The following is a 12,484-nucleotide window of genomic DNA, read 5'->3' as shown; positions in this document are numbered from 1 at the left end:
TGTTTGTTTTGTTTTATGCAAATATAGGAGGAACCAATTCTTTCTGTATCTTGATGGAGTCGTGGTCAGAAAAGAATACTGGTAGAAGCCTACTCTTGCCTTATACAATCCTCAAAGAAAAAGATCCTCAAGTAAAACTGAATAAAAGCTATCATTTTGAGAGATTTCTTTTGTTTCTGACCAAAAAATATTTCCAAGTCTACCTGTAATTGGGACAATCAAACATGATCTGGTCAGGACCACCAGCACAGATTTTAGACCTGGGCCAAGGCAATCTTACCTGCAACCTATATTACTCCACACAGGGTGGCACTATATTACTCCACACAGGGTGGCACTGAATATAAAATACTGTAGAAGAAAAAAATTTATAATAGGACATAGTTATTAAGTAGGTTGCCACAATCAAGCTGCCTTGGTTGTCTTTGTTAAGACATGGAATAAATCAAAACTCACGTATTTCCAATGCAGCCTTGTAATAATAATTATAAATAATATTCATTGAGTATTTACATGAACCTTACATTTACATGAGTATTTACATGAACCCCATGAATCGCAGCAGCCAGGCCTCCCTGTCCACCACCAACTCCCGGAGTTCACTCAGACTCAAGTCCATCGAGTCAGTGATGCCATCCAGCCATCTCATCCTCTGTTGTCCCCTTCTCCTCCTGCCCCCAATCCCTCCCAGCATCAGTCTTTTCCAATGAGTCAACTCTTCGCATGAAGTGGCCACTTGACTTCAGACTCCAGGATGTCTTGCTCTAGGTTGGTGATCACACCATCATCATTATCTGGGTTATGAAGAACTTCTGTGAATTCTTACCACCTCTTCTTAATATCTGTTGCTTCTGTTAGGTCTGTACCACTTCTGTCCTTTATTGTGTCCATCTTTACATGAAAAGTTCCCTTGGTGTCTCAAATTTTCTTGAAGAGATCTCTAGTCTTTCCCATTCTATTGTTTTCCTCTATTTCTTTGCATTGTTCACTGAGGAAGACTTTCTTATCTCTCCTTGCTATTCTTTGGAACTCTGCATCAAATGGGTATAGCTTTCCTTTTCTCCTTTGCCTTTTACATCTCTTCTTTTCTCAGCTATTTGTAAGGCCTCCTCAGACAGCCATTTTGCCTTTCGCATTTCTTCTTCTTGGGGATGGTCTTGATCACGGCCTCCTGTACAATGTTACAAACCTTCATCCAGAGTTCTTCAGGTACTCTGTCTATCAGATCTAGTCCCTTGAATCTATTTCTCACTTCCACTGTACAGTCATGAGGGATTTGATTTAGGTCATGCCTGAATGGTCTGGTGGTTTTCCCTACTTTCTTCAATTAATGTCTGAGTTTTGCAATAAAGCCTTCATGTCTGAGCCACAGTCAGATTCAGGTCTTGTTTTTGCTGACTGTATAGAGCTTCTCCATCTTTGGCTGCAAAGAATATAATCAATCTGATTTTGGTATTGACCATCTGGTGATGTCCATGTGTAGAGTCATCTCTTGTGCTGTTGGTAGAGAGTGTTTGCTAAGATCAGTGCATTCCCTTGGCAAAACTCTGTTAGCCTATGGCCTGCTTCATTTTGTACTCCAAGGCCAAACTTGTCTGTTACTCCAGTTATCTCTTTACTTTCCACTTTTGAATTCCACTCCCCTTGTTGAAAAGGGCATCTTTTTTTGTTGTTAGTTCTAGAAGGTCTTTTAGCACTTCGTAGAACCTTTCAACTTCAGCTTCTTCAGTATAGGTGGTTGATACTTCCAGTTTGGTATCACACAATTCAGATTGATTTTTGCTCAAATATACTCTTAAAACTTTTAACATGGCTCCATTTATTTTTTATCAATGCTAGTGACATCCAAGAAAGACAGGCAATTATATATTTTCCTCATTTTACAGATGAGGAAACTGAAGTATACATTTTGATAATTCTCTCAAGGTCATATGGCAAATAAGAGATGAATTAAATTTTTGTTCCAGACTTTAGAAAGAATCAGCCTCCTTAGCCCCAAAGTATTTTATGTGCTTTTCATTATGTCACAATCAAGTTATTTTCAACTCTTGAAAAATCTTCCCTCTCCTCGATATTTTCTAAGACATACTCATAGGAACTATATTGCTTTGCCTGCTTCTGGGAAGGATTCCAGATGTGGTACCTGCTTCAAGTACCAATAATTTCTATACTTCTTTAGTGACAGTTAAGCCATAATGAAAAAGTATTATACTTTAGTAATTATCTAATTATTTAATATCAAAATAAATAGTGTATGCCTATAGGGTTAATTTTAAGAGAAAGTCTATTAGGAGTATTTTTCTTATGGAAGATCAACTCTTTATTAAAATGCTTTTATTAGAATGACTTTGAATCAAGATTCCTTAAATTTATCTTAAATCTCAGAAGTCAAAATCAGTCTCGGAATGTGAAATAAAACAAATTATATATGTATTAATTTTATACGTAAGACAAATATTCTAAGAATACATTACAGATTGTATGTTGTTTATTCATGAAGTGTTCAATACGAATGCTTAATACAGTATGTTTTCTCTCTTACTTTAATTACCTATAGGAAGTACCAAATTATTCTATCTTTGTGTAATCTGTGCATATTTAATTCTTTGATTTAGAAGATTACTACAAATGAAAAGAATCAAGTTGATTTAGATACTCATTTAAGAATAATGTACCAAATATGCCACACATATTTTCTTCACATTTGCTTGACATTTTGTGATGATTCCAGAGATCTAATTGCCAACATCTGTTGGATCATAGAAAAAGCAAGAAATTCCAGAAAAACATCTATTTCTTCTGTACTGAGTACACCAAAGCCTTCGACTGTGTGAATTTAAAAAACTGTGGAATATTCTTCAAGAGATGGGAACACCAGACCACCTTACCTGCCTCCTGTGAAATCTGTATGCAGGTCAAGAAGCAACAGTTGGAACCAGACATGGAACAACGGACTGGTTCCAAATTGGGAAAGGAGTATGTGAAGGCTGTATAATGTCACCCTACTTATTTAACTTATATGCAGAGTACCCCATGGGACATGCCAGGCTGGATGAAACACAAGCTAGAATCAAGATTGCCGGGAGAAATATAATAACCTCAGATATGCACATGACACCACCCTTATGGCAGACAGTGAAGAGGAACTAAAGAGCATATTAATGAAACTGAATGAGAAAAGTGAAAAAACTGGCTTAAAAGTCAACATTCAGAAAATAAAATGGCATCTGGCCCCATCACTGCATGGCAAATAGATGGGGAAACAATAGGAACAGTGAGAGATTTATTTTCTTGGGCTCCAAAATCACTGCAGATGGTGACTGCAGCCATGAAATTAAAAGACTTGGAAGAAAATTTATGACCAACCTAGACAGCATATTAAAAAGCAGGGACATTATTTTGCCAACAAAGGTGCATCTAGTCAAAGATATGGTTTTTCCAGTAGTCATGCATGGATGTGAGAGTTGGACCATAAAGAAAGTTGAGCACCGAAGAATTGATGCTTTTGAAGTGTGGTGTTGGAGAAGACTCTTGAGATTCCCTTGGACTGCAGGGATATCAAACCAGTCAATCCTAAAGGAAATGAGCCCTGAATATTCATTGGAAGGACTGATGCTGATGCTGAAACTCCAATACTTTGGCCACCTGGTGAAGAACTGACTCATTAGAAAAGACCCCAATTCTGAGAAAGATTGAAGGCAGGAGGAGAAAGTGATGACAGAGGATGAGATGGTTCAATGTCATCAGTGGACATGAGTTTGAGCAAGCTCCAGGAGTTGGTGATGGACAGGTAAGCCTAGTGCGCTGCAGTCCAAGGGGCTGCAAAGAGTCAGACATGACTGAGCAACTAAACTGAACTGAATGATATAATTTAAGAGAAAACAGAAATTTCAGTCTGATGTAAAAGATCTATATTATCAGCAGCCCTTAATGAAAATTCGAGCTTTAAAAATTTAAGTAAAAATATATATTTTAGAATAAAACACTAATGAAATCCCTCAGTAAATAACATTTTTAAAACAAACTTTAGAAGACTAAAGTTTTGTATTATATAAAAACTATTAGGACAACACATACACTGTTGGCACAAAACAGTCACTTAATTGATCTACAGAAAAATTTATAAGAATTAGTTTTAAATTATGTGAGCTTTCAATTACTTGGTATCTTAAAAAATTTATTTCTTCACCTTTTTAATTTTACATTTATGCCTGTAAAATACAGATACATTCTTTGTGTTATAGATTCTCCTTAAAAACGTGTTTTTTTGCAAATGAAATATTTTTAAGGAATATACACTTATGAATATATATTATATATATACTCCTGGTCACTAACACCATAACTCATCTCCAAACATTTATTAAGGTGAGAAGAAAGATAAGAGTCTTTTTTAAAAGGAGCAGTTGATTAGATACAAATAATAAACTCTCAAGAAATAACTGCTAATATCAAGATATTGATATGATGCTATGGAAGACAATCAAAGGAGTTTAATGTAGGTTTAAGTAAGACAAAGCTAGTTTCACAGAGAAAGAGAATAAAAAAGGAGAGAGAAAAAAAAAAGAGAGACAGTTCCAGATGACAATGATACCTAGTGAAGGGTTCCAAAAAAGCTGGAAGCATGATAAAAATAAAACGGGTAATGGAGGTAACATGATTCAGTGGGTGCCTCATGCCTGTTCTGGTATCTAATATAGTAGAACTCAAATGATGCGGTTATTCCACACTGCCTTTGGTCTTAGACCATGAGTGCTGTTATCATCCATTTTCATCAGTGCTTTTTTGATCCCACTTGCCTGTTATTTTCAATTTTCCCAACATCGTTGTGTTAGTAGAACATGGGTATCTGATCACAGCAGATCCACTGCTTTGCCATCAGTTCAATTCAGTTCAGTTGCTCAGTCGTGTCCGACTCTTTGCGACCCCATGAATCACAGCACGCCAGGCCTCCCTGTCCATCACCAACTCCCTGAGTTCACTGAGACTCACGTCCATCGAGTCAGTGATGCCATCCAGCCATCTCATCCTCTGTCATCCCCTTCTTCTCCTGCCCCCAATCCCTCCAAGCATCAGAGTCTTTTCCAATGAGTCAACTCTTTGCATGAGGTGACTAAAATATTGGAGTTTCAGCTTTAGCATCACTCCTTCCAAAGAACACCCAGGACTGAGCTTTAGAATGGACTGGTTGGATCTCCTTGCAGTCCAAGGGACTCTCAAGAGTCTTCTCCAACACCACACTTCAAAAGCATCAATTCTTTGGTGCTCAGCTTTCCTCACAGTCATACTCTCACATTCATACATGACCACAGGAAAAACCATAGCCTTGACTAGACGGACCTTTGTTGGCAAAGTAATGTTTCTGCTTTTGAATATGCTATCTAGGTTGGTCATAACTTTCCTTCCAAGGAGTAAGCGTTTTTTAATTTCATGGCTGCAGTCACCATCTGCAGTGATTTTGGAGCCCCAGAAAATAAAGTCTGACACTGTTTCTACTGTTTCCTCATCTATTTCCCATGAAGTGGTGGGACCAGATGCCATGATCTTTGTTTTCTGAATGTTGAGCTTTAAGCCAACTTTTTCACACTCCTCTTTCACTTTCATCAAGAGGCTTTTTAGTTCCTCTTCACTTTCTGCCATAAGGGTGGTGTTATCTGCATATCTGAGGTTATTGATATTTCTCCAGGCTATCTTGATTCCAGCTTGTGCTTCTTCCAGCCCAGCATTTCTCATGATGTACTCTGCATATGAGTTAAATAAGTAGGGTGACAATATACAGCCTTGACGTACTCCTTTTCCTATTTGGAACCAGTCTGTTGTTCCATGTCCAGTTCTAACTGTTGCTTCCTGACCTGCATATAAGTTTCTCAAGAGGCAGGTCAGGTGGTCTGGTGTTCCCGTCTCTTTCAGAATTTTCCATACAAACATGCATACTTCCACCTACCCATAGTCTCCAAAAAGAGTGAAAGGTTAGTTGAATGTCGGGATTAAACCAGGGCTTCCCTGGTCATTCAGTGGTAAAGAACCTGACTACCAAAGCAGGAGGCACAGATTTGATCCCTGAGTGGGGAAGATCCCCTGGAGAATGAAATGGCAACCCACTCTAGTATTCTTGCCTGGGAAATCCCATGGACAGAGGAGCCTGGAGGCTACAGTCCATGGGGTCAGGAAAGAGTCGAACACAACTTAGTGACTAAACAACAACAACAAAGAGTTTAAGTACATTACATTTCTCATTAGGTTTAGTTTTCCTGCGCTTCTGGACATGTGTAATACTACTCTTTTATGACATGTAACTGCATGTAGTGTGAATGCATGTTTTATGTACACAGGCAAAAGAGAGGAAACTTTCTGTGTGTGCATTTTATTAGCAACAATGACCTCAGTACAGGACATTTCCTGTGAATTAATGACCAGTTGGGGTTAATGGCCCTTAGCTATGTATTGAGATATCTACTCCTCCAACTGGTCATTAATCGCTAAGACATGCCCTGTGCCTCCAACACTATGTTAAGAAGATTGATGTTTTGGTTTTCAATGATGAACAGTAGTCATACTGTTCCCTGTTACCTAACTCATTAATATTGTTAAATAAGTTAAAAATCAAAGCACTGCTTTCCTTGCTACTGTGGCATTCCAGTAAGTGCCCACACGTGCTGAAACATTTGTTAAGGGTGACGGACAAAATAAATCAAAAATTCTGAACCTCCTGAAACGTTTTTTAAAACGTTATATATGTTTCTCCTATAAAACAGTCACTGTCTATAATCTGCTGTTCCTAATTCTTTGTTTCTCCTCCCAACCATCCTTTAAATTCAACAGTTAAACTTTTAATTGAGATCACTTATGGGTTAAATGTATTGCCAACAACCTCTCCACTAATCTATTGATACTTTGCTATCTTCCAGTGTATGTTAGTGTATGTGTGTGTGTGTGTTTTGTACCTACAAGAGTGTGTGTCCCGCATCTGGGAAGAATTACAGAAGTAGGTGTGATTTAACCTAAAGTGGTGGATTTGGTGAATTGCATAGGTTATACTGCGCGCTACTGTCTGTAACAAGCTCGACCTGGAGCCAATTAACTGCACATAATCTGTTCCAGATGTGCACTGGGACAAACAGCACTCTTGGGGATCTTCAGATGTGAAGCCAATAGGGAGTGTTCTGATTATGAGAGAGTTTTACACACTGTTCCACTAAATCAGAGATTCAAATACATAATCTCACACTCAAGAAGGCCTTATGCCATTTCCCAAAGGAATACAGAGTCCAGAACTTATTAGATGGATGGTAAATTGTCAAAGATATTATTTGAGGAGCAAGGGATATAAAATTTCACATTTGAACTTCATTAATTTGTCTTATTTATATCTATTTGTTCCAAAAGTCACTGAGGTAAGAATGTATAATTACGGTGAAAAACTAGATTCTATACTTAGGATAAGAATTAAAACACAATATGTCTTTTTTAAAAAATTAATTAGGTATATTTAATTCTCAATCTCCTATGACAGAGAAAGTATTATTCACCCTACTTTATAAAAGAAGCACTTTTATAATAGCACTTTAATAATAAAAAAAAAGAAAAAAGAAAGAATTAAAATACAATATAAGTCTTCATACCTGAAAATCCTGAACTTAGGATTCTTTTTCAGGTGTGTGTGTGTGTGTGTAGGTTTGGGAAAGGAGGAAAAGAATCCTTGATTTCTTAATTTATAAATAGCTATTTATCCTTCATGGGTGTCCCTGGTGGTTCAGATGGTAAAGAATTTGCCTGCAATGCAGGAGACCTGGGTTTGATTCCTGGGTCGTGAAGATCCCCTGGAGGAGGAAATGGCAACCCACTCCAGTAATCTTGCCTGGGAAATTCCATGGACAGTGGGGTGGCAAAAAGTTGGACATGACTGAGCAACTAAACAACAAGAACTGCCTTCAGATGTCATGAATTCCTCATCAATTCATATATTCTGGGGAGTATGACAGATTACCTGATTTTTAAGAAATAATGAAAAAGGAAACTTACATGCTAAACTCAGTAAGAATAAATTATAGTAGTTCCACTTATATTTTGCAGTGGTTTAAACATAATGTTTCTATTTCTAAACTACACTGAAAGTATATTGTTGAATAAATCTGTGCTCAACAAAGAACCACTGTTACATGTTACTTGAGTTTGCATGCCTTATATAGCCTTGCACTTAAAGCCTGATTAAATCCTCTAGGATCTTACCTCAGTTGAATCCAACTCAATAAAAAAATAATAGAATAGTGAGATTTCAGAACATACACGTGTAACCTGTTAGATTTAATATTGAGGGTTACATTTTTTCTTGAACAGGACAGTAACAGCAAAACCATGCTTACACTGTAAGAAGTTCTAAAGAAATCAAGTGCCTCCAAGGCCCAAACTGTTCAAATAATAAACACAGAAAAAATTAATAAAATATGACTAAATGGCTTTGCTAGTCTTCTTTCTTAGCCTTAAATCTCATATTAACTGGCTACTCAAAGTACTAATGGTTATCAATTTGTAGGGTCAGAAAAAGTAACAAAGCGTAATCATAGTCAGTTTGTCTTTAAATGTGATTAATCCTCAATTCAAAGGCTTAAGATTCTCCTTTTCATATTCTCATTTTCCAGACAGCATTCTGATCCATTCATCTTTTTATGACCAAGATAATCCTATTTGCTACCTTTTGGAATTCTGATATACTTTATGAGAATTCTAGGATATTTTGTAAAATGTCTGCATTTTGTATTCAAAATATAAATGTACATTATTTAAACTGAATGTTGTTTAAAACTTAATATCCACACCTCAAATATTCTGATATGTGCCCCCTGCAGTTTAAAAGGAGATTCTTAAATTAATGAAATATTGAATAAAGCAGAGTAGAAATTACTGTAATTAAGAAGGCAAAACAATTATATTTTCTTGAAATTAAAAATAGTTATCCATGTGTTTATTATTGAATGGTTCCTCAATTTTATTACTTTTAAGAATATCATTAGCATAAAAACTGACTGATATTTTGATAAATAATAGAAAGTTTTAGCTTTCTTTCCTAAAGTACACATTTACTTATTCACTTAGATACTGAGTTATATGCCCAATAAAGGTTTCTCAGACTTTATAATACTGATCTACTATTTCTGCTACATGGACAATAAATGGATCTAAACCTTTAAAAAATTGACCCTTCAATGAAAATACATAAATTTTATATAAACAAACTAATTTATTTATTGGCCCAATGGTCTCTGTATCAGCTGAAATAATTGTGCACTTCAAATACCTTGTCTTTCAAAGCAATGGAGTATCTTATATTCTCCTATGCTTACTTAAGCAGCACTTGTAGTAAGGATGGGCTCTCCAGGTGGCGCTAGTGGTAAAGAACCTGCCTGCCAATGCAGGAGATGTAAGAGATGTGGGTTCCATCCCTGGGTGGGGAAAACCCCCTGGATTAAGGAATGGCAACTCACTCCAGTATTCTTCTCTAGAGAATCTCATGGACTGAGGAGCCTGGAGGGCTATAGTCCATAGAGTTGCAAAGAGTTGCACACAACCAAAGCGACTTAGCATGCAGGCATCAATATCTCAAAGGAAACTTCTTTGAAAAACAGCATATGGCAGGAAAAATGTGACCCTGCACTTCGTATTCACATAAATTCTCTAGGAATGTAGGTACTTTTGAGATCAAAACACTTAAGACAAGTTAAATGACTTTTTTAAAAAGCAAAAGCATGTGCTAAACACATTAACACAATTTGTTTATTTCTTCACTATTTAATGAAATGCCTAAGGGAAGTAAACATTTCTAACAATGTAAGGCATCCACCTGCATAGTGAGAAAAGTTTAAATAATTAACTTCATAAACATAACACTATCTGGGAATAAAAATAAGCAGTGTGTCCTGAGGAAACCAGAATTGAAAGAGACATGTGTACCCCAATGTTCATCGCAGCGCTATTTATAATAGCCGGGACATGGAAGCAACCTAGATGTCCATCAGCAGATGAATGGATAAGAAAGCTGTGGTACATACACACAATGGAGTATTGTGCAGCCATTAAAAAGAATACATTTGAATCAGTTCTAATGAGGTGGATGAAACTGGAGCCTATTATACAGAGTGAAGTAAGCCAGAAAGAAAAACACCAATACAGTATACTAACGCATATATATGGAATTTAAAAAGATGGTAACAATAACCCTGTATACGAGGCAGCAAAAGAGACACTGAAGTATAGAACAGTCTTTTGGACTCTGTGGGAGAGGGAGAGGGTGGGATGCTTTGGGAGAATGGCATTGAAACATGTATAATATCATATATGAAATGAGTCGCCAGTTCAGGTTCGATGAACAATACTGGATGCTTGAGGCTGGTGCACTGGGACGACTCAGAGGGATGGTACAGGGAGGGAGGAGGGTGGAGGGTTCAGGATGGGGAACATGTGTATACCTGTGGCGGATTCATGTTGATATATGGCAAAACCAATACAATATTGTAAAGTTAAAAAATAAAAAAAAAAAAAGCAGTGTGTGAAAGGAACTAGGAGTCATATGCAGAATTTAGAAACTCATTCTTCATATCAGATTTTAATTTCATGATAATTGACCCAACTATGTTAAAAAGAAATAACAATTTTAATGTAATTAAATGTGAAAGTAACTAACATTTTAAAATTTATCTTTAGCAAACTGAGTTCAATAACTGATGACTATCAAGTCTTTCTTAGGTGAATATTACAAGATAAGTCTGCACATGCTCATTGTAGGTGCTGCTAGCCCAGAAAAGGGCTGGGTCTCTGAAGACAGTTATCTGCAATAGAAACCTGAATTTTGCCATAGCTGATCTACCAGCTACTACCAGAAATTCAAAAGTTCCCAAGACTTTTACCCAGTCAATACTTTCCCATTTGGTTTAGTTCTGCTATTAAAACACTAACAATAATTTTAAAGTAATATTATAACTTGTATGTATAAGCCAGTATTATAATTTTCGTTTTTTTACCCTTACATGCTTGCTTGTTAAATTTCTTCTACTTACAGTTCTAAACATCCCCAGTTACACCTTTCATAATTCCTCCAGAAGTAGACTGACATGGTGCTTGAACATGCAGGTGCAAAGCCTAGGTCTGCCACTTGCCTCCTGATTATTGATAGGAAAGTTACTGAACCTCATTGTGTCTCACTTGTCACATCTGAAATAGTAGATTACAGAAGTATTTAACTCATTCGTTTAAGGATTAAGGTATGTACACCATGTCCAGTACATAGTAAGTGATCAATGTGTATTAGCCATTTTTCAATTACTGTATTTGATTTGTCTTAATTTTCTATTAAAATTATTTTTAACTGCAAAAGCAAATTATGTTTCTAAAGATATTTTGTAATGATCTTAACGTATGCCTACAGTTTATAAGGCCTGTAAAATAAAGAGATCTCAGGAAACTATTGTATAACCTTCAAGAATATGAAGACAAATGAAAAAAAAAATCACAGGGTGCCACCAAAACAGATGACCATGCAAGCAAATGGTCTCAATTTTGTTATATAAGGATAATATATAATTGTGTCTCGAGTGCTTCCAAAGCTACTCATGTAAATTAAATGATGTACAAAACGACAGTGAGGCACCACCTCACACCAGTAATAATGAAAAAAAAAAAGTGAAAATCATTCAGTCGTGTCTGACTCTTTGCAACCCCGTAGACTGTAACCCACCAGGCTCTTCTATGCATGGAATTCTGCAAGCAAATGACCAACATTAAAAAGTGTACAAATAACAAATGCTGGAGAGGATGTGGAGAAAAGGGAACCCTCCTACACTGTTGGCAGGAATGTAGTTGGTGAAGCCACTATGGAAAACAATATGGAAGTTGATCAAAAAACATATGATACAATGATCTCACCCCTGGGCATATAGGCAGACAAAACTATAATTCAATAAGATATATGCACCCTATGCTCACTGCAGCGCTACTCATAATAGCCAAGACATGGAAACAGCCTAAATGTCCAACAGATGAATGGATAAAGAAGACTTGGTTTATGTATACAAGTTTCAGCATAAAAATATTCAGCAAAATAATGCCATTTGCAGCAACATGGATGCAACTAGAGATTATCACACTAAGTGAAGTAAGTCAGAAAGAGAAATATAAATACCACATGGTATCACTTAAATGTGGAATCTAAAATATGACACAAATGAACCTATATATGAAACAAAAACAGAATCATGGACATAAAGAATAGACTGGCAGCTGCCAAGGTGGAGGGAGCTGGGGAAGGAATGGAGTGGGAAGTTAGGGCTAGCAGATGTAAGCTCTTATATGTAGAATAAATAAACAACAAGCTCCTACTGTATAGCACAGAGAACTATATTCAATATCCTATGATAAACTATAACAGAATATTAAAAATATACATACATATATGAATAACCGAATCATTTTGCTGTACAGCAACAATTTATAC

At 36.4% G+C, this 12,484-nt stretch overlaps 1 protein-coding gene across 3 annotated transcripts in view; it reads right to left on the bottom strand.

Annotated features, from left to right (window-relative positions):
• Nucleotides 1–12,484, bottom strand: part of SEMA3D (semaphorin 3D) — a 224,489-nt gene that overhangs the window by 139,104 nt on the left and 72,901 nt on the right. The window lies entirely within an intron of this gene.

Source organism: Bubalus kerabau, chromosome 8, assembly GCF_029407905.1.
Source record: "Bubalus kerabau isolate K-KA32 ecotype Philippines breed swamp buffalo chromosome 8, PCC_UOA_SB_1v2, whole genome shotgun sequence".
In the NCBI taxonomy this organism is placed as follows: Eukaryota; Metazoa; Chordata; class Mammalia; order Artiodactyla; family Bovidae; genus Bubalus; species Bubalus kerabau.
Note: the sequence above shows the minus strand (reverse complement) of the source record. Positions and strands in the feature narration are given on the sequence as shown.